At 38.2% G+C, this 24,113-nt stretch overlaps 1 long non-coding RNA gene across 1 annotated transcript; it reads left to right on the top strand.

Moving 5' to 3' along the window:
• The first annotated feature begins 7,124 nt into the window (after positions 1–7,124).
• Positions 7,125–13,102, top strand: LOC140507144 (uncharacterized). The gene is made up of 3 exons (XR_011968212.1): positions 7,125–7,408; positions 7,577–7,722; positions 9,719–13,102. It is a non-coding gene; the product is annotated as an uncharacterized lncRNA (long non-coding RNA).
• The last annotated feature ends 11,011 nt before the right edge of the window (positions 13,103–24,113 follow it).

Genomic DNA, 24,113 nt, shown 5'->3' with positions numbered 1-24,113 from the left:
CCCTCTGAGATAAGTGCTGCAGGAATAATTGTCCATATCTTAGAAATGAGTAAGAGTTTATTAGAGGGAGATGTGTCATACTAACCATTATTTCCATTGACCTCCACTCCTACCCCCTCCCAACGCATACCTCTTTTCACTTTGGTCTCTACTAATTTGAGGTCTTGGGAAAGGAATATAAAGGCCAGTTATTAGATCCTTTGGTGAGTTGTGCCTGAATTGTAAGCAAGAGGAGGGCCTTATTATGGTGAACATTCAATAAAAATTTATTAGTTGAGTAAAAATGGATGAATGATCAAATATCAGTGTTAGCTCAGGCCAGGGAAGCAAATAAGACCAGGTAGGTAGCAGGTAGTCTTCAGGGGGAAGAAACAGTGCCCTGCTATGTCACTCACTGTCAAGGATTTAGCTCCAGTCACCTTGTTCTGTTTCTAGGATTGTTAATGCATCTGGTATGCCCAGAAGTGACTGGCAAAATGCAGAACATGCTTGACTCTTTGAGTTCTAACAGATTATAAGTTACTTAGTATTATGAAGATAGTAATACTGTATAATTTTCATCACTAATATTTTCTGTTTTCCCAATCTAACTGGTAACAACTCTGAAATGAGATCCTTTACAATGATAACTGTGCAAATGAATTCCTCAAACATTTCAGCTCAAAACTGTAAGTAACAATGATAATAAAATTATAGGTTGTAGAAAGTAATTGAACACCCTCTAGTCTCATCTTTTCTATCCCTATAATCTTAGGTCATCCTTTTGGCATTCAGGTATTCACAGATTTGTCAATGTCTAGATAGTATAGGTACCTTTCCATATGTCCTGGCACTGATCGTCTCTCCTCATAAGGTAGAGACCCAACTCTATAGAGATCTGGCCTCTCTTTCCTGAAGGAATTAATCCATTCATCTTGAGGATTTGTCATGGGTCAGGAATATTGTGTGCTGGAGGGAGGGTCAATGCTTAACTCTGCTTTCTACATTTAATAAGTCTCAGCCCATATTTCCTCTCCTTCAGTTATCTACTACAATATCAGGGTGTAACCAGCATGGGCATCATACCATCTGACCTGCCTCTGTGCCTTAGAAAAAGTGTGACTGTCTACTTGGGCTGACTCCATTAACAATCTCAGTGTCTGCCTAGCCCAAAGCTCTCTTCTCTAGTCACTTCTCTCCAATCAACATTGTATATCTCTTCAGCATCATAGGGGTTAAGGACATGGTGCCCCTGTGATCTGGAAAATTGGCGTAAAATTTTTTGGCCCTCCCTTTGTACCAGAGAAGTCTGATTTTTTTCTTTTTGTTTTTGGGGGTGTTTACTGTAACTTATTGTAAAATTTGGGTTGTGTTTGGAACATATATTCAGTGTTCCAAGACAGATGAGAATCTATTCTAGAATCATAGTATGTGAGAATTGGAAGGGATCTTAGAACAAGTAATAGAAACGGATTATTTTACAGATGTAGAAACTGAGGCCCATAGAATTTCAAATTTTTGTCTGAGGTAACAGTTTGTGGCAGGTCTGGATCTAGTACCTAGTGACTGTTCCACTATAACCCAATCTTCCAAGACCAAGAGATAAGAGATTTACCCCTTCCTGTCACCTACTACCTCCTGCCTTATTCAACTTCCCCGGGTAACTCATATTGATGTTTAAACAATTTTAGTTGTCAAGAAATTTCTCCTTATGTCTAACCTAAATCCTTTCTTTATAGCTTAAGTCCCTCATTTCTTGCTCTTTTCTGAGTGAAGATGAAAAAGAGCTGGGTACCAACCTTTTCACAGGCTTTCCTATGTGTGTGTGTGTGTGTGTGTGTGTGTGTGTGTGTGTGTGTGTGTGTGTGTGTGTATATATGTATGTATGTATTTCTAGAGATATACTTCTTTAAACTGCTCCTCAGCTTTCTCTTCTCTAAGCTCAAATGAACAGACAAACAAAAGCAGATATTTCAGCTTTTATGTAGAGAGCTTTCTTTTTTGTTGTTTGACTGTCCTAGAAGTAGCTAAGTGGTACAAGGGGCATAAGCTCTGAACCTGGAGTTTGGAATGCCTGAATTTAGATTCAACCTCAGATACTCCCTAGCTGTGTGGCTCTGAGTTAATCACTTAACCTGTCTGTCTCAGTTTATTCAACTGTAAAATGAGGATCATAATAGCACAGGATCGTTGTAAGAATCAGATGCTAATTTTGTAAAGCATTTAGCACAATGTCTGGTGTAGAGTAGGTGCTTAATAAATATTCCCTCCTCCCCCCTTCCCTCTCTTTCTCTCCTTCAAGGACTTTGGAAGTCCTTCAGGCCTTTTCTCAGTCATTGGGGTGCAGCTGGACATACTCTGTCCAGTGGAGCTATAATGGTGTAGTAGATGTGGAAGTGGTGTTCTAAGAGTTGCACTCAAGTCTTGGTTCTTCCCCTAAATAGCTAGGCAAATCAACCCTCTAAGACAGCTTCTGGTCTATAAAATTAGCATAAAACCATTTATTCCAACTGCTTCACGACTAGTTTGTAGATGGAGCTACTACTGGCAGGGATGTTAGAGGTTATCCAGTTCAACCCACTCATTTTTCATATGTGGAAACTGAGGGCCAGCAAGTCTAGTCCAAGGTCATGCAGGAAGGTAATAAATGGCAGAGAAGATACAAATGAAGACCTTCTGACTCCAAACTGGTCAGTCAATAAGCATTTGTAAAGTACCTACTATGTGCCAGGTACTGTGCTGGGTGCTGGGAATACAAAAAGGTGGGGGGAAGACAGTCCATTTCCCTGAAGTAGCTCACAAAGAGAGATAAATCAAGCAAAAAAAAAAAAAACCTCTTTAAACAAACTACGTACAGAATAAACTGGAAATAATTAAAAGAATAGACATTAGAATTAAGAGGAGTTGGGGAAGGCTTCTTGTAGAAGATGAGGTATAAATTGAGACTAAGAGGAAGTCAGTAGGCAGAGATGAGGAAGGAGAGCATTACATGCATGGGCACAAACCAGAAAAAATCCAGGCCAGTTCGACTGTTGTGAAGAAATTCTACGTATGTGTGAGATATTAGGTATCTCAAGAAAATCAACTTCAAGCCAGTAGGGATGAACTTCATATTTCAGAATTCATTTACATACAATTTCCTTTTGATTAGTTGTTTGATTCAAATCTGGTTCCCAGGCCCTCTGTGATTAGTTGGGGGAGGGGATAGACCCTGACTCTTTCAACCGTGGGAGCCTTTGCATTAACATATGTCCCAAATCCCAGGAATAAATAAGCTTCTTACAGTCAAGACTGGATATAAACTAATTCTCTTGGTTATATGTGCGTGTGCCCTATGTGTCTTTGCTAAGCATGCTAAACCATAATTCCTAGGCCTGGAGGTATCAAATGTCAAGGAATTCAGGTCTAGAATCCCTTCTTGGCCAATTCTCACTGTTTCAAAAATTCCCTTTACTTAAGCCCCTGTTCAGCTATTTAATGGGTATTGTCATTACTTTTAATCTAAAAAATCCTTAATTGCCCTTCTACAAGGAACTTTTCCCAGTGCTCACTTAATTCTAGTGCCCTGGAATATCACAGACTAAGCTTCTTACAGACATTTTTGTATAATTCTTAAGCACATCTTTAAAAGTACCTCATACTTATACTTCAACAAAAAATGTGCATAAACACGTTTACTGTGTGCATATCTAATTTATAAAATAGTTTACTAGACTGTGAAATGGAGGTAATAATAGCATCTATCTTGTCCGGTTGTTGTAAGGATCCAATGAGATAATGTTTGTAAAGCACTTGGCACAGTGCCTGGCACAAAGTAGGTTCTGGGTAAGTACTTATTCCTTTACCTTTCCCCATTTCTAATCTATATTTCCTCTATCCTGTTTCATTTGATGATCTCATCAGCTCACATGGGTTCAATTATCATCCCTATGTCAGTCTCAATATATATCAAACTCCTCTCTCTCTCTTAAGCTGCAACCTCGTGTCATCTCATATAGGACTTTATAATAAAAACTTTACCTGGCTACTCAAGATGGTTCTGATTTCTTGTCTATGGAAAATTTTAGGGCTTCTGGTTAAAGGGATAGAAAGAAGGGAAGAATGTTGAAGGACAATAATAGTTTTATTCACATATATATACACACGTATGTACATGCATACATATATATGCATTATGTATACATATGTGCATATACATATATGTATATAAATTTATACACATGTGTGTAAATATATATGCATATATATACATATATATATACATGTATATTTGTCATTCCTTTACTTGAGCCTCTGGTGAAAAGGTGGCTCTTTTCTTTAACAAGGCTGGCCACCTTAGAATCATTCTTCATTCTCTCCCCTCCTACCTTCTCCAGTAGATCGTGCTCTTTTTCTCACTCTAGTTTTTCAGTTTTGTCCTTGTATCCTCAGTGCTTAGGTCAGGCCTTAGTATACAGTAAGCTCTACTGTCATTATTAATTGTTTCCTCATTTGCTTTGTGTTTCAACCTGCTCACAGTCATCATTGCCCTGTGAGTGGTATTCATTGTTAATTCTTCAGTGATCTGCAGTCATATATTTAATTATTGCTCTCTATATAATTAATATATTTTTGCTTCATTTAAATATTTGATTTTTCTAATTATAAGTAAAAAGTTTTTAACATTCATTTTTTAAAATCTGAGTTCCAAATTCAGTCCCTCCCCCTCCTCCCCCATCATTAAAAAGGCAAGCAATTTGATATGGGTTATACATGTGCAGTCAAACAAAGGATTTTTCCACATTGGTCATGGTATGAAAGAAACTAAAAAAACACGCCAAGAAAGTGAAGTTTAAAAAAAGTTTGTTTTGATCAATATTTTGTCTCAATCTGTTCTTTCTCTGAAGATGGATAGCATTTTTCATTAGAAGTCCCTTGGGATTGTCTTGGATCATTGCATTGCTGAGGATAGCTAACTCATTTATGTTTGATCATCATACAACATCGCTATTCCTCAGTACAGTGGTCTTTTAGTTCTGCTTAGTTCTGCTTTATATCAGTTCATGTAAATTCCCCAGGTTTCCCTCAAACAATCCTGCATTTCTTATAGCACAATAGTATTCCAGCAAAAACTACACCTTGTTCAATCATTCCCAATTGATGGGCATTCCTTCAATTTCCAATTCTTTGCCATCACAAAAAGAGCTGCTATAAATATTTTTATTTAAATAGATCTTTTCCTTTTCCTTTTTAAATATTCTTTGGGATACAAACCTAGTAGTAGTATTGACGGGTCAAAAGATAAACATGGTTTTAAAGTCTTTTGGGCACAGTTCCAAATTGTTCTCACTTCACAACTCCACCAGTGTTTCAGTCTTCCAATTTTCCCCCATTCCCTCCAAAATTTGTCATTTCCTTTTCTCTGTCATATTAGCCAATCTGATAGGTGGAACCTCAAGACTTTTAAAATGTGCATTTCTCTTATCAACAGTGATTTGGAGCATTTTTTTCATATGACTATAGTTTCAATTTCTTCATCTGAAAACTGCCTGTTCATATCCTTTGACTGTTTATCAATTGGGGAATAACTGGTATTATAAATTTGACCCTGTCTTCTACATATTTGAGAAATGAGACCTTTATCCTAGAAACCTGATATAATTTTTTTCAGTTATAATTGCTGTGTTTCCTTTCATTCTATTTCCCCTGTTTATCCTTCTCTCTTTCCTTTCACCCTTTCCCTCCTCAAAAATGTTTTGCTTCTGACCACCACCTCCCTCATATCTGCCCTCTCTTCTATCAGTCCCACATCTTTCTTTTATCCTATTCCTTTCCTACTTCCCTGTAGGAAGATATATTTCTATACTCAACTGAGTGTATATGTTATTTCCTCTTTGACCTAAATCCATTTCTTAAATTGGAGGTTCTGGGAAGAACTAGCCAATCAGAGAGAGAGACAGAGAGAGACAGAGAGAGAGACAGACAGAGACAGAGAGAGAGAGAGAGAGAGAGAGAGAGACAGAGAGAGACAGAGAGAGAGACAGAGACAGAGACAGAGACAGAGACAGACAGAGAGACAGACAGAGAGGTAAAGGGGCAGAGGGTATTTCCAGTGTGTGAAGTCTGGGGGTGGATTGAGTTTCCAGGGTGATAGGGTTTCTGGAGAAGTGGAAGAAAGTCCAGAAGTATCAGGAATGCAAAGCAAAGAGGAATGAAAAGGAAACCTACAATCAGTGTTGGGAGTCATATAATTTTTATTAGAAAATTTTCTTCACTACTAAGTGATTTCTTTCGGGGCTTATACATAGATTCTATGACATATTCAAATCATATAAATGTTTGTACAAGCCCTGGCGGTGTATTCATAATTATGGAAAGGACAGTGACTGGTTCCCCCTTCCAACAAAGAATAGCCGGCCATCTGGGATGTGTCTTTCATTGCTAAGAAGGTTCATATCCACATTTTTCTTTGACATCTTTTAAATGAGAATCAAAATGGAAAATGACATTTGAAATTTTGTCTTGTGATTTCTAATACCCTGAGTTCATTAGGATGGCAAAATTGTCTGCTGAAAATTTATCAGAAAACCATTGCCTAACAAGACAATATACAACTATTCAAAAAATCGATCTTCTGTAAAGTTTAATTAATGAGCAGGTGATGTAAAAGTCACATGAACCACATGTTTTCAGAGGAAAATTGCTCTTAGAACCCTATAGTTTATAGACAAAAAATGTGGTATGTTTGTAATTTCTACAGTTTATGAAATTTAAATACAAAAAAGGATTAGATATATTTTGTGGATAGGATTTGTTTCTAGGGAATTATGAATGCTAATCTCAGTTATGACAGTGATTGCTTGTGTGACCTGAAGTGCATCTTTGCCTTAATTACTGATTAACAAAAATGAGGCAATAATGTCCTCCTATTTCCTGATGTGAAGAATGATTAACATTGCTGAAGTGTATGACAAAGAAGAAAGCCATATGAAGGAATATTTCATATCCCTTGAATAAAGTAAGTTCACTCTGTCCTTTTGGTGACCTCTCAAGGAACATAACATGCGCGAGTTGGCCATGCCTTAATGTTTTGGGAACCAGCCACTCCCGGAACACATAGATAATACTTGGAGGATCTGGCTAGTCCTCCCAGTATATGATTAATTAGCTTATATCTTGTGGCCCCAGTATGATATGTCCTTGACGAACAAACACCTGCATTCCCATGGCCATGTGCCTGACCAGCTTGGAACAGTGTGTGGAGCCGTTGGCAAAAAGCCTTCTTTGTCTAGGTCCCTATAAACTCCCCTCGCTTAGTGCAAGTCCTCGGAATCTCACCCATGGAGAGGACGCTCTGCCTGGGACCTCTTTGCTCCCAATTCGGACCCTGAACGCTGTAACCCGGGATTCCCCAGCTGATGTAATCCAGGTGTTGGTGCTCCCCGAATTGGTGATGTTTTTCCATTTCCTCTTATATCTATATTAATATTGCTATAATTATATTAGTATTAGGCTATATTCATTATTTCTGCTGTAGCTCTAAACTGTTCATGCATTTGCCTTTTCTGTAAATCAATAAAATATCCAGCTTCTTCTTCTCAAATGTGTCTTATTGTAGGTGCGAATCTGAACCATAAATATCCTTAATCATACATAATTGGACGAATCCGAATCCCTTTTGAAATCACAATACATAAATGGCGTCACGAACAGGATTCGTTGTGTAAATGCCTCTCATCAAGATCCTCACCTTCTCTGCTCTTGGTAAACTTCACTTCTCTGTTTCAGTTGCAAAAATGTATTTTATTTCTGTTTCACCTGTCTTCTGATTTGTAAAAGTAAAGATAATAATGGTTGTTGTTATGAGATCAAAAGGATGAAATGATTATAAGATTCTTAACATAAGGACTGGTGTATAATTGTTAACTTTGAAGTGGTTTTAATTACTCAAGGTAATAAGATCAATAATTTATGGAAATGTTATAATACCACCTGAAGTTATTGTTGTGTTAAAACTATATTTCTAAGATTGTATTTCTGAATTTCTCTTAGATTGTAAAAATTGAGTGACCACTCTAATTCAGAAATGGTGCTAGACAGAGTGATTTTTAACCTGAATTTTGTTGAAACTAAAAGATGTTGGGAAAATTGTGTAAAACCAGCTATGTTCCTTTATGAGTCCTGCTAACCTTGCCTTATAATGTTTGTAATTGCCATTTAGAAAACCAGGTATTTTCACCTTTGCCTGTTAAAGGAGTTACAGCTAAAACAATCTGACTCTCATGTATAAAAGTTGTAAGATTGTTAGCTAAGTTATTTGGAGTTACTGTTTTAATGCTAAGCCTAACATTGTTAATTAATTACTGTGTATGGAAAGAAAAGAACTTGTTTGGCTTCTGTAGTTCCTAAACAATGAATATGGCTTTCTCAGAAGTTGTAACAGATAGAAAGGATTTTTAACAATTGGCTTTTACATCAGGACAAGTTCTAAATTTGAGAAGGAAAGATGTTAAATGGAATCCCTTGTGTATGTGAGTCCTGGTAGATCTTTATTGCTTATTGCAACTCCATAAGAAAAAAAACATAACTGTATCTGGCTCTAAATTGTGATTAGTGAAATTTGCTATTTAAGACAAAAGGCATTTGGGACCATAACTATTTTTGTTTTGAGTTTGAATTTGGGTATAGTTGTTCACATTAAACCAGTGTCTGAGAGAAATGCCACAAGTGACTCAGAGGGAATGTGATCCTGTACTGTTAACAGGTGAAGTTTGTATTTGGAAAGGAAAGGCCAAGGAGACAATTCTAGCCTCAATCTAGGAAGGGATCCCCCTGGCTCAGTTTCCCCATTGTGTTCCTTTAAAAAGGAATGTTTCTCACCTGACTATTCCTGAGTCTGGCTATGAAACAGATACTGCATGATTGGAAAATTTCACTCTTACCTGAATTCAAACAGAATAAAGGATGTTTTATCCTGTCATATTTGGTATGTCACATGTCCCTGCTTTTTTCCTTCTCTAGCAAATTTCTGTGAACAGAACAAGCAGTCAGTAAATGTGTGAGCCCTTTTGTGTAATCTTACTGGAAAATCAAATATTATTTCTTATCTAAAATTAGAACATGTGGAGAAATTTATGTAAACTACTCAAGACTCATCTTAAGATGTTCCCATTGTTTAAAAGGATTTTAAAAGCAGTCATGTTTTTCTGTGATCAGTCTCTTACTGTTACCAATGTGAGATTCCATTACAACACCTTTTTGACTAAAACATTTTGTAATATCTAGGAATTCTGCAATAACTAAGAATTTAGTTTGTAATACTTTGGGAATTCATATTACTTAAGGACATCCTTATAACAACTCAGCTTTAATGAACTTCAGTTTTAAAGTTTTATTTTTGCTTCAAAGTGAAAAGAGTTATCATTTCAAAAGATTTCAACTAATTTTCTTTATAAAAGTTTAGTGACTCAACATCAGGATAAAATTTAAACTGTTTTTTTAAAAAAAGAAAAGGAAATACTTTTAAAAGAAATTTTTTTTTTAAGAAAAAGAAATCTCTCATGTAAGGCCTACTAAATTTTCATTTTCAAGATATTGTATTGCTAAATTAATATGTAATGATCTACAAAGCAGAAAAGATTTTGGTATTTTGATCTGAATTTGTAGTCATCCCATGGCCTAAGCAAGAGTTAAAATTAGTGTTTGAACTTATCATATGTAAGCAACAACAACAACTTAATTTCTAAATTTTCCCTTCCAGATTGAATAATCAGAAAGAGATAAACAAGCCTGTGAAACAATGATGTACATCTACTCAGTTGTGAGGATCAAGTCAGAAACCTCTTTTGTTTAAGGCAATACAGCTATACTAGTGAAGAGTAATAACTTGTGAGCTATCTTGTCGATGGTAGAAATATAAAGGAGAGTGAAGCAGTCTGAATAACGGGCTCAAGAGATTTCGAAAGATAAATAAAGGTTTGATTGAGAATACAGAAGGCAGATAAGGTTTGGGACAAATGGGGGTCATCCAAGCCTCTCCTGTCTCCAGAGAGTTGCTCTGGATACCTTTGTACCAGTCTCAGATGGTTTAAGTATGTTGAGAGAGTGTGGGGAAGTATTTTCAGAAGACAGAAAAGTGTTGTAACTTGATTTGATAATTAGTACCCTACCAGATTTCAGATGGCCCTACCTAAAGGATACCAACCCATATTTAACCCCTTCTGGTCATTTTTTGGCCTTTGTTTGCTTAATCTCCTTGCCAGTTTTGTCTCCTCCAGGTTTAGTTCCTTCCACTTGCAGATGACCGTTCTGGCTGTATATCACCCTCTGTCTGAGACCATTACACATCACTGTCTGGACCTGGATCATGTTCCTGATACTGACTGAAGAACCAACCCCTTGAATGGGACCTCTCAAGGCAGGGACAGCTCTACGTCCAATCTCAGCATGAAGCAGTTTCAGAATCTGAGACCTTCGTCCCTTACCCCAGAAAGATTTTGAGTCCCGTCTGTTTAAGGGCGGGGAATGATGGGGTGCTTGGGTGCATGTACTTGGGCCCCAATTCTGGAATCACATTCCTCCCTAGCCTCAAAATACTGCCATTATAGGCAGATACTATCCTGATCAAGTTTAGCTGTTTTAGGAGTAGGTGTACTAGGAGGAGTAATTGACTCCAACTATGTTGGAGAAATTAAAATAATTTTGCAAAATTTGGATACTGAACCTTATCATACAACAGAAGGAGAGTTGACCAACTAGTTATTATCCCTTGCCTGAATCCTGAATGGGCCAAAGTTCCTACACCAGAATCTTCTGATGCCAGGAGGGGAGGATTTGGCACTACCAATATGACAATTGACTCAAAGGCATGGGTTAAAAATAAACCTACAGACTGGCCTAAGGCCATGGAAATCATAGCTGAGGGAAAAAAAATAATACAGTGCTGGTTTGTTACTCAGGAGATGATACCTTATATGATGTTCCATTAATACATGTCTTTTTATGTAAATAAAGTGTTTTTTAGGGATATGGCTATTGCTGTACACCATCTCAGAAAATTTTGCCTGGATCCCAGGAGCATGACTGCACGCAGGTGGCTTTCAAATAACCTTACAGTGGAGAAATTCTACCACCCCTGATAGGCGTTTTCAAGTGATGAAGGATCAGTTGAAGAACAGTAATTGTACCACCTGGGGCATTAACAACACGACCCAGTGTATTAATGTTAATAATAACATATCCTTCCCTGTATTACCAAATTGTGCCAGAATAAAAAGGGCCTGGTATGATACATTGCTTGGCGGGACAGGAACTGGTTTGGGTATAGTAAATTCTATAGATCTTGAGACCCTGGCCAGCAGACTGCGCAGTGCTGGACAGGATGCAGCTCAAGCACTTACTGTTAATGCCAAATGGTTGCCCACAACGATCCTGCCCCATCAACGTACTTTAGAATACCAAGGCCAACTTCTACAGGTTTTTAATGATTCAACTTTGGCTTCAATAACTTTTAACACTAATGTTACAGCACTATTTAATTGGACTCAATGTTCTTTATAGAATATGTATACTCTAATACATAAGGAAAATGCACGTTTATTGTTGAGTGGAGACCCTAATCTTTGGAAAACTCTATTCCCTTCCTACCATTATTGGAAATCTCAGCAGCAAACTCAAGCTAAGTGCACCTCTATGTGGTGTACTGGGACTATGTATTACTATAATGTACAACATTGCACTACCATGTGTCAGTACCATGTAATTCCTTTTATATTGCATCATTACTTTGCTTTGCCACATTTATATAAAAACTACATCGATCAAGCTAATGTAACTCATACTTTAGAAGACTGTACTTTAACTAATAGTGGAATGGTGTGTGGGATGATGACCAGAGAGTTGGAGCCCTGTCTTCTCTCACACTCCTCTAATCTTTGCGATCTTACTCTATATCCTATGTCCAATTTCTCTATGTTACATGAAGTATCTGTTCAATCTATCTGCAAAACTATCGTCTCTAACAAACTGACTTGTATTCTGTAGGGCAAGTAGCCCCATTTGCTGGTTGTATACAACATTGAGTTTTCTCCATTGGCAGGGTGATGGTTTCCACTTTTCCCCTGCTAGTGGATGAGGTTATTTTCTTTTGGGTACCCAAATCTTCATCTTTACCTGATGCTTCCCTATCCCTTGAAACTCTTATCCATGTGTTGAATCAATCCTAAGATCTACAGCATATGTTGGCCAATAACCAAAGAGCGCTCAATAAACATCATATACAAACACTTATAGTTGCAGGACAACTAGTTGAGGCCTCACACTTAGTAACCTCTGATACTAATCATCATTGGTATGATTTTCTATTTAAATCAACCATTGCTACTAGATATTTTAATAGTTTAGCCATTTCATTATCATTGTTAATAGTCTTATTATTCTTGTGTATTTGTAATTGTTATATGCATACTCAAATGAAATGGATATATACTAATTTTACTCCCTTGATTCAGTCACCTTAAGTCCTTCGTGACCTTAAGGCCAAATGAAGGAATATTTCATATCCCTTGAATAAAGTAAGTTCACTCTGTCCTTTTGGTGACCTCTCAAGGAACATAACATGCACTAGTTGGCCATGCCTTCCAGCCACTCCCGGAACACATAGATAATACTTGGAGGATCTGGCTAGTCCTCCCAGTATGTGATTAATTAGCTTATATCTTGTGGCCCCAGTATGATATGTCCTTGACGAACAAACACCTGCATTCCCATGGCCATGTGCCTGACCAGCTTGGAACAGTGTGTGGAGCCGTTGGCAAAAAGCCTTCTTTGTCTAGGTCCCTATAAACTCCCCTCGCTTAGTGCAAGTCCTCGGAATCTCACCCATGGAGAGGACGCTCTGCCTGGGACCTCTTTGCTCCCAATTCGGACCCTGAACGCTGTAACCCAGGATTCCCCAGCTAATGTAATCCAGGTGTTGGTGCTCCCCGAATTGGTGATGTTTTTCTATTTCCTCTTATATCTATATTGATATTGCTATAATTATATTAGTATTAGGCTATATTAATTATTTCTGCTGTAGCTCTAAACTGTTCATGCATTTGCCTTCTCTGTAAATCAATAAAATATCCAGCTTCTTCTTCTCAAATGTGTCTTATTGTAGGTGCGAATCTGAACCATAAATTTCCTTAATCATACATACTTGGACGAATCCGAACCCCTTTTGAAATCACAATACACCATAACAGAGTATGAAAAATTATAATAACTTGGAGGGAATGACCAGTTAAATATAATACAGAGCATGGAGGAAGCTAAGTGATTCAATGGATAGAGTGCCAGGGCTGGAATTACAAAGACTTCTCTTCACGAGTTCAAATATGACCTCAGACACTCACTAGCTGTATGACCTTGGGCAGGTCACTTAACCCTGCTTGTCTTAGTTTCCTGTAAGTTCTGCTGTTTTTGGCACAAATACCTGAAAGTCTTTCAATTCATTAAGTGCCCTATTTTCTTTTTCATTCAGAATTATAGTTAACTTTTCTGGGTAAGTTATCCTTGGTCATAACCCCAACTCTTTTGCTGTATGAAATATAGTATTCTGAGACTCACAGTCCTTTTACATAGTAGCTGTTAGTTCTTGTGTGATTCTTATTGTAGTTTCAAGATATTTAAATTTTTTGTTGTTGTTGCTTTCAGTATTTTTCCTTAACCTGGGAACTTTGAAACTTGACTATGATATTTCTCTAAGTTTTGCACCTGAGTTCTCTTTCAAGTGGTGATTGCTGGATTTTTTCTATTTCTACTTTGCCTTCTTATTCTAGAACTTCAGGGCAGTTTTCCTTGATTATTTCTTGTAATATTGTATCAAAATTCTTTTTTAATCATAATTTTCAGGTAATCTGACTATTCGTATATTATTTCTTTTTGATCTGTTTTCCAAATCAGTTGTTTTTCTGATGAGATGTTTCATCTTTTCTATATTTTCGTTCTTTTGATTTTGTTTTATTATTTCTTGGTGTCTTAGAATGTCATTAGCTTCCTTTCGTCCAATTCTAGTTTTCAAGGAATTATTCACTTCCTTAAGTTTTTGATCTCTATTTTAAGTTGGTTGATTTTCTTTTCATAATTTTCTTGATTTTGTTGAATTGCTCTTATTTTTTCCCTATTTTTTCCTTGACTTCTCTTATTTGATTTTTAAAGTCCTTTTATGTTCTTCTAAGAAATTTTTTTTTGCATTAGAGACCATTTGATGTTTCTCAATGAAAAAAGGAGCGGCTTTTTTAGCTCCATTATCTTCCTCTGAATATAAACCCAGATCATAGATAATACCTGTCTATGATATGGGTTCTTTCTCCTTTGCTTACTCATTTTTATTTAAGTACTTTTGTTTTATTTTGTTTTTAGCAGCTATTAGTGTAATCAACATATAGTCCCAAGGTATGGGGAATGATACCCCAAGTCTCAGGTCCTTCTTACTACTGTTTTCTGAGGTCTGTCCTGGGACCCAACCTTGGGCTCTGCTCTCTGCTCCTAAAACACAGCTAGGGCCCGCAGCCACACTGTCCAGTAAGTGATCTAGTTCCCTGCCATCCCTCAGGTGGCTGCAAAGCATAGCCGTTCTCTCTACCCAGGAAATGGAACCAGGGACTCAGCTCTCCTGCAAGTGTCCACAGACAGCTGCTACACTCACCAGCTATGCAGTAGCTCCTTCTTTCCCTCAGCCACAGCCTGGGCAGTGTCTGGTCAGCACAGCTACCGTGGCCAGATGACAGTTTCTGAGACTGAGGCTGCCTCTCCACCCTAGCTGCCCCTAGGGCTTATGGTTTGTGGATTCTGCAGAGTCAGCATGGAGGTGTTTGTTCTTCACTCAGGCTAAACCTGTCACCTCTGGAGTTCAGGTCTTTTCTGGGGTCTTCTCAAGTTGTCTTAAGAGAACAACTGCTTTACCCTAACTTTTGCTTATTTCTGCTGCTTTATATTCCCTCTGATGCAATATTCTGTCTTTTTTTTTTTTTTTGGTCCAGGAAATTTGGAGAGCTGAAAGTTTTCTGACCTATTCCACCATCTTCCTGGAATCCTCTTGCAATTTCAAAAAAAATTCATCAAGAAATTAAGCCTTGGCCTATGATAACATGGAAGTCCAGGTTCAATTTCGAGTTTCATGTTTGGGTTGCTGTGTGATTCTAGTCAAGTTCCTTGTCTGTACTTCAACTTCTGGGGACAGCTAGGTGGCCCAGTAATTAGAGTGCTTGGTCCAAAGTCAAGAAGGCTTGTCTTTTTGAGTTCAGATCCCAGCCTCACACACTATCTGTGTGATCCTGGGCATTTTTACAGAACCAATCTTTTTATTAAGGGGATTTATTTTGTGAAGTTTGAATTCAGTCAAAGGGTTGCACTTGAAGACCTAGAGGGCCATATGTGGCCTCAAGATGTTTCTGGCTCAAACATCTTATTAGTTACATTAATTGGAGTTGAGGGGTTTTACATATAGATATAGATATCTATTGACCTTTCCTATACATACACATATATACATGTATATGTATATATGTGTATATATATATAAATATACATATATGTATATGTACACACAAACATATATATGTGTGTGTGTATATATACATATACATATACATATACATATACATATACATATATATATATATATATATATATATGCCTTTCCCATAGGGCATTATGGTAAATTATTATTTTAGAATTTTTACAAATGTACATATGTATGTGTTGTTGTTCAGTTGTTTTATCCATGTCTGACTCTTCATCACTCCATTTGACTCTTGGCAAAGATACTGTAATGGTTTGCCATTTCCTTCTCTAACTCATCTTACAGATGAGAAAACTGAGGCAAAAGGGTTAAGTGATTTACCTAGTGTCACACAGCCAGTAAGTGACTGAGGCTCGATTTGAACTCAAGTTTTCCTGATTCTAGACCTGGTACTATATCCATTGTGCCACTTAGCTGCCCACATATGTACATACATACATATATATACACACGTGTATACATATATACATGATATATCCATATCTATCATATAAGGTTAGAATAAAATTATGCTCAAAACTTACAAACAGGAGATCAGTCTACCTTCCTGAAAGTTTTAAAAGGTATAGGTCTTCCTTTTCAACAGTACTCTGATACTTTTACTGCTTCATTTTTTAGTTTAAACATTCACAGATCTTATTCCCCCATAATTCATTGCTTTAGGTGTACTTTCCCTGCCATCTTTCTTACTATGCCATTCACCTAAAGGCTACTAAAATGAGACCTATCTAAATGCAGTGGCCAAACTGTGGCAAATCTGAGAGTGGAGTTAGAGTAGAATCATTTCTAGTAGTCAAAAATTAGGTTCTAAAATTAGCACGTCAGACAGTAATCCTCTGTAATCAAATTTGTCCTTGAAAATCCTATAGGTTGACCATAAAGTACCGTATAATATTTTTAAACAGTTGCAGTTAGAAAGTGGCAGTTTAAATATAAAGGGAATTTATATCAGAGAGGCAGTGGATGTGAGATGGTTGCCATGGAAAAAAATTGAGTGACCATTTTATTTTTCCAGACATTCAACTAAGCTATTGATCAAGAGAGAGAGGTGAGAACCAGAACTTCTCACATAGGAAGGAAATAAAAACAGGTCAAGTTTTTGCTAGCAGGAAAAATGTTGATTATTATGATGGGGGAAAGTGCTCTTGAATGGGCTTCACAACTAATAATCCCTGTATCAGAATGCTTAACTCTGATTTTTTCTGCTTTAATGCAGAAAAGAGAGGGCATAAAGAAGGTGATGGGAACACAGCAGTCTTCTTGTAGGTGACCAAGAAAGGTGGAAAACCTCACTAAAGTTTGGCCCAACCTTATTTTCAGCTGCCTAAGTAGAATGAGTATACTATATCTTTGGTGAAGAGAAAATTCTAACATCACGCGTAGTACATTATGAGAAGCACATGGAAACTGGCCAACTGAGGCATTAACGGAAACATTCGTTCATGGAATGGGATGGCATTTTGTCAACAGTATTACAATTATTTTTCTTCTCTTTTTTGAATATTGTTAAATTTTATTTTTAACATATTTAATTTTTAGTTAAATTTATTAAATTTAATTTTCAATTAATTAAATTAAATTTTTATTTTAATTCATCTAATTTTTATTTTAAACAAACATTTCTATTACATGGTACAATAAAAAAGATGATTGAACATGAAACTGGAAATCTATTCTGCAAAACTTGCTATTCCTTTCAAATACACAAGAAATTAATCATGTAATTTTTTTGTCTTTCCCCCCCCACCCTAAAGATGGCTACCATTAGCCACAAATAAGTATATATTTGTAAAATTATTCTATGCCTATTTCTACTTATCAATTCTTTCTCTGAATATGTTTTTGTTCATATGTCCTTTATAGTTAATTTGGGTATTTATAAAAGTCAAAATAACTTATTCATTCAAAGTCGTTCTTAAAAACAATATCGCTGTTACTCTATACGATATTTACCTGGTTCTGCCCATTTTTTCTTCATTATGTTGTGCAAGTCTTTCCACGGTTTTCTAAGATAATAGAGCTCATCATTTCTTATAGCACAATGGTATTCCATCACAAACATATACCACAACTTGCTCAGTCATTCCCCAAGTGATGGACATCCCTGCAGTTTCCAGTTCTTTGCCACCACAAAGAGAGCTGCTGTAAACATTTTAGAACATATAGATTCTTATAAGTAAACTGATACAAGTTAGGTGAACATAAGCCATGACTTAAATGTATTTGGATGTGGTTGGGGATCCATCTGTGGCGCCTACACTGGGGTGTAGGGTGTGTTCAGGGAAGATCAGTACCTTTGGTGTGATGGCTGACCAGCCCTTTTCAGGGTTTCTTTCCACCTTTGGTATCCACCTGTTCCACCCAGTTTTCACCTGGGGCTCCAAGAAGCTACAGCATGCATAATGGCCACATCTTGGTAACCATTTTGGCAGACAGGCCTAACAGGTTGAAGGTAACCAAGGGGTTCCAAATCCATTGGTGAGTTAGGAGGGTGTCTACCTCAAGCATGTGAAGACTTCCTCTAGTGGAATGGGCAGATGAGAACAATGTGTTCCAAAGTCCATGAAGGCAGCTGAAGCAGGCAATGTGGAGTGCTTAGAGCTTGGTTAGACACCGAAGATGCCAAGGTCATCCACTGCATCCTGAGCCATCACCAGTCATCTTGACTCTGTTCTGCAACTGGATTATGATGACTTTGGAGGAGAGAGTGAGGCTGAAGACTTCGTGCATCTCTGCCTCATTTAAATCCAATTTACGCATGAATCAAAAGACATCACCCATACCATTTCACTATTATGTCTCAATGTCCTGTGGAAACAGGCAAATGATGAAGCAGGGGGTGCAGACACACTTGGAGCTGTAGTCACAACCGTGCACACAGGTGGCCCAGGTCATAAGGTTGTTTCTCACTGGAAGCAGCAGAGGACTTGGCAACCCCCTGGGTGTCTGAACAACCTTTTAAGGATCCCATTGTTCACCTCCTGGTGTGAGGAAAGGGCCTAGAAAAGGTGCCCTAAGAATTGCCTGCTTACACAATCCTGGCCTGATTACTATGGCAGTAAAGGGAATCCCACTATGCAGTTGAAACACAAAAAAATGTACAAAATACACAAAAACATATGCAAAGATGATTCCACTCACCATCAGCATGTGGAATGTTTGCACACTTACAGACAACACAAAATCCAGTAGACATGAAAGACCAACTGCTCTTGTTGCAAGAGAACTCAACAGGTATTGCATCCAAATAGCAGCCCTGAGTGAAACAAGGCTGGCAAATGAAGGCCAGCTTACTGAAGCTGGAGCTGGATACACATTTTTCTGGAGCGGCTGCAGTGAAGGGGAGCATCCTGAAGCTAGCGTAGGTTTTGCAGTCAGAAGTAACCTAGTCAGCAAGCTGGAATGCCTGCCAAAGGCAATGAATGACAAGGTCATGACAATGCAATTTCCACTTTCAGGAAATTGCCATGCCAGCATCATCAGTGCCCGTACTCCCACCATGACGAATCTTGATGAGGTCAAAGAAAAATTTTAAGAAGATCTAGAGACTCTTATGATCAATGTGCCAAAAGATGACAAGCTTATCATTCTGGGTGATTTTAATGCTAGAGTAGACTCAGGCAACCAGACTTGGCAGGAAGTCATAGGGAGGAATGGAGTTGGAAACAACAACAGCAATGGTCATTTACTGCTGAAGACTTGTGCATCGCATGACCTCATCACCAACACTGTTTTCCATTTACCTAAATGCAATAAAACTTCATGGATGCACCCTCACAGCAAACACTGGCATCTAATAGATTATGTGATTGTTAGGGGAAGAGACAGATAAGATGTGAAAGTGACAAAGGCAATGTGTGGTACAGAGTGCTGGACTGATCATAGACTTATGCTTTTCAAGTTAAATATTCTCATTCATCAAAAGCATAGCCCCCAAGGCAAAGTGAGTACCAGAAGAATTAATGTCAACAAATTAGAGCACTTCTCTGAGCACGAACAGTTTGCTGCTGGATTGGAGGGAAAGTTGAGCCAACACACAGCTGGCAACAGTGGAGCAGAAAGGGAGTGGGCAGTTTTCAGAGATTTGGTGTACAGCACTGCATTTGCTCATCTGGGTCAGAACTCTTGCAAATATCAAGACTGGTTTGATGAAAATGATGGGGAAATCCAGAAGCTGCTAAATGAAAAATGAGAACTCCACAGGATTTACCAGCAGGACAGTTCATCCACCTCTAAGAAGGCAGCATTTAATTCCATCAAAAACAAAGTGCAAGCAAAGCTTAGAGAGACGCAGGATTCCTGGCTCAGTAAGAAGGCAGATAAAATTCAGTTTTATGCTGACAGTAATAATCCAAAGCACTTTTATGATTCCCTGAAAGCTATTTATGATATGGTACATCTCAACGACTCAGTGCCAATGGAACCACATTGATTAGTGATAAAGACATGATCCTAAAGAAATGGGCTGGACACTTTCATAGTGCTCTCAACAGAACATCATCAATCAATGCTGAGGCCATTGACTATTTACCTCAGGTTGAACTCAAGCTCTCCTTAGCTGAACTTCCAACTGAAGAAGAGGTTTTGAGGGCCATTAGGTTCATATGGCAAAGCACCTGGTGCTGATTCTGTTTCAGCTGAGATTTACAAGGTAGGGGAGTCATTGCTCATACAAAAGCTGATTGAAACTTTCCAGGTTATATGGCAAGAGGAGGTTATCCCCCAGGAATTCAAGGATCCTTCCATTGTCCATCTCTGTAAAGGTAAAGGGAATAGGTTGTCCTGTGATAATCACAGGGATGGGGCTTCTCTCTCTTAAGTCATTATTGGCAAGATTCTTGCTAGAGTCCTCCTTAATAGACTGATCCTTCACCTGGAAGATGATCATCTACCTGAGAGCCAGTACAGCTTCAGAAAGGGCCAAGGAACAGTTGATATGGTATTTGCTGCCTGACAACTCCAGGAGAAATGCTAGGAGCAGAACAGAGGTCTGTATACAACATTTGGAGATCTAACCAAGGCCTTTGACACTGTTAGTCATGAGAGCTTATGGAAAATTATGTCAAAATTTGGTTGCCCAGAGAAGTTCATCAGTATTGCACGTCAATTTCATGTTGGCATGTTTGCCTGGGTTCTGGATAATGGACAATGCTCTTGTGCCTTCCCAGTCACTCATACAGTGAAATAGGGCTGTGTGCTTGCTCCAATGCCTTTTAGCATGATGTTTTCAGCCATGTTGTCAAATGCTTTCAATGAGAATGGACACAGAATCAAGGTCAACTACCGTACCGATGGTAAGTTCTTCAATTTGAAAAGGCTACAAGTGAAGACCAAAGTGGAGGGAGTGTTGGTGCATGACTTTCTGTTTGCAGATGATTGTGCACTCAATGCAGCCTATGAAGCTGAGATGCAACAAAGTATGGATCAATTCTCTGCTGCCTGTGCTAATGTTGACCTAATAATTAACATCAAGAAAACACAGGTGCTCCATCAACCACCACCACACCATCCACATGTGGAACCATTGGTTACAACAAATGAGGAACTTTTGAATGTTGTAAATAAGTTTATTTAACTGGCTACTGTACTTTCCAGGGATATACACATTGACAATGAGGTCGACATACCCATTGCCAGAGCTAGCTCTGTGTTTGAGAGGCTCTAAAGAAAAGTTTGGGAGAGAAGAGGTATTAGACTGACTACCAAACTGAAGGTCTACAGAGCCATTGTATTGATCTCATTGTTGTATGCCTGTAAAACACAGACAGTCTACCAGTACCATGCCAGGAAACTGAATTGCTTCCATTTGAATTGTCTTAGGAAGATTCTGAGGATCACCTGGCAGGATAAGGTACCAGACACTGAAGTCCTTGATAGAGCTAAACTGCCAAGCCTTCACACTATGTTTCAGAGAGCACAACTCCTATGGGCTGGTCATGTTGTTTGAATGCAAAATGTACGTTTGCCAAAAAGACTACTTTATGGAGAACTTGCATGGGGCAGGTGATCACCTGGTGGTCAGAAGAAGTAATAGAATGATATTCTTAATTTCTCTCTCAAGACCTTTGGATTTGGAGAGTGGAGCCAAGATGGCAGAGTAGAAAGATGAACCTGCTGTGACTCTGTTCCCGTAGCCCATAAAATACCTGTAAAAAAATAACTCTAAACAAATTCTAGAGCAACAGAAACCACAAAACGATAGAGTGAAAGAGATTTCTAGCCCAAGGCTGCCTAGAACACCGACAAGAAAGGTCTATCACACTGATCTCGAAGCTAATCACAGCCCAGCCTTGGCCATGTAGCATGGACAGGACTAGAGCAGGCTTCACAGAATCAAGGGCAGCAGCTTCATTTCCCAGATTACTGAATCCCCAAACACCAAAGATAACTTCAAAGATCAGTAAGAAAGCTCTTTTACCTGGGTGAGAAGAGAACAGGGTCCTCCCTTAGCCCTGGCCCCAGGTGGCAGCAGCAACAGCATCCATTTTTGGAGCCCTGGGCATAAAGACCCTGGGGTAATTGTGCTGTTGATCTGGTCTCAGCCCTGAGTGGTGGCCCTGGGGTGAGGAGGATCACTGGTGTGGTGGACCCGGAGGTGGTTGTGGAGAGGGAATTCTCCTTGTAGATCCTGGTCAGAAAAGTTTGTGGTTGCTCCCAGACCAGTGAGCAGGCCAGGAGAGGATTAAACTCCTGTCTCTTGACTGTGACTCCTTGGAGGAACTAAGAAACTACATGTCCCTAAAGTATTCCCTCCACTTGACAAAGGACTCAAAAGTCAAGTAACTGACTGAGAAAATGCCCAAAAAAGGGCAAAAAAAATGACACTATAGAAAGTTACTTTCTTGGTGAACAGCTATTTTTCTTCATCTGTTCAGATGAGAAAGAACCAAGCATTGCATGAAAGGAAGCCATAAAAGTCAAGGCTTCTACATCCAAAACCTCCAAAATAAGGATGCAATGGTCACAGGCCATGGAAAAGCTCAAAAAAAATTGAAAATCAAATAAGAAAGGTGGAGAAAAAAGTGGGAAGAGAAATGAGAGTGATGCAAGAAAATCATGAAAAGTGAGTCAACAGCTTGCAAAAGGATACCCAAAAAATTGCTGAAGAAAATAACACCTTGAAAATAGACTAACCCAAATAGCAAAAGAGGTCCAAAAAGCCAATAAGGAGCACAATGCTTTAAAAAGCAGAATTAGTCAAATGGAAAAGGAGGTTCAAAAGCTCACTGAAGAAAACAGTTCTTTAGACATTAGAATGGAGCAGATGGAAGCTAATGACTTTATGAGAAACTAAGAAATTACAAAACAAAACCAAGAGAATGAAAAAATGGAAGATTATGTCAAATATCTGATTGGAAAAACAACTGACCTGGAAAATAGACCCAGGAGAGAAAATTTAAAAATTATGGGACTACCTGAAAGCCATGATCAAGAAAAGAGCCTAGACATCATCTTTCATGAAATTATCAAGGAAAAGTGCCTTGATATTCTAGAACCAGAAGGTAAAATAAATATTGGAAGAATCCATCAATCACCTCCTGAAAGAGATACAAAAAGAAAGCTCCTAGGAATATTGCAGCCAACTTCCAGAGTTCTCAGATCAAGGAGAAAATATTGCAAGCAGTCAGGAAAAAACAATTCAAGTATTGTGGAAATACAATCAGGATAACACAAGATCTAGCAGCTTCTACATTAAGGGACTGAAGGTCTTGGAATATGATATTCCAGAAGTCAAAGGAACTAGGATTAAAACCAAAAAATCACCTACTCAGCAAAACTGAGTATATTACTTCAGGTGAAAAGATGGTCCTTCAATGAAATAGAAGACTTTCAAGTATTCTTGATGAAAAGACCAGAGTTGAGTATAAATTTTGACTTTCAAACACAAGAATCAAGAGAAGCATGAAAAGGTAAACAGGAAAGATAAATCATAAAGGACTTACTAAAGTTAAACTGTTTGCATTCCTACAAGGAAAGATAATATTTATAATTGTAATTCTTGAGATTTTTCTCAGTATTTGGGTAGTTGGAGCGATTATATACTTATAGACAGAGGGCGCAGGATGAGTTGAATAAGAAGGTATGATATCCAAAAAACTAAAATTAAGGAGTGACAAAGGAATATATTGGGAGGAGAAAAGGAATAATGGAATGGGGCAAATTATCTCTTAAAAGAGGCAAGAAAAAGCTTTTTCAAAGGAGGAGAAAAGGGAGGAGGAGAGAGGGGAAAAGTGAAGCTTACTCTCATCACATTTGGCTTCAGGAAGGAATAACATGCACACTCAATTTGGTATGAAAAGCTATCTTACACTACAGGAAAGTAGAGAAGAAGGGGATACGGGGTGTTGGGAGGATGATAGAAGGGAGAGCAAATGGGAGAAGGGAGTAATTAGAAGTAAACGCTTTTGAAGAGAGACAAGGTCAAAAGAGAGAATAGAATAAATGGGGGGCAGAATAGGATGGAGGAAAATATAGTTAGTCTTTCACAACATGACTATTATGGAAGTCTTTTGCATAACTACACATATACAGACTATATTGAATTGCTTGCCTTCTCAGTGGGATTGGGTGGAGAGGGAGGAAGGGAGAG

The sequence above is a fragment of the Notamacropus eugenii genome, chromosome 5 (genome assembly GCF_028372415.1).
Source record: "Notamacropus eugenii isolate mMacEug1 chromosome 5, mMacEug1.pri_v2, whole genome shotgun sequence".
In the NCBI taxonomy this organism is placed as follows: domain Eukaryota; kingdom Metazoa; phylum Chordata; class Mammalia; order Diprotodontia; family Macropodidae; genus Notamacropus; species Notamacropus eugenii.
Note: the sequence above shows the minus strand (reverse complement) of the source record. Positions and strands in the feature narration are given on the sequence as shown.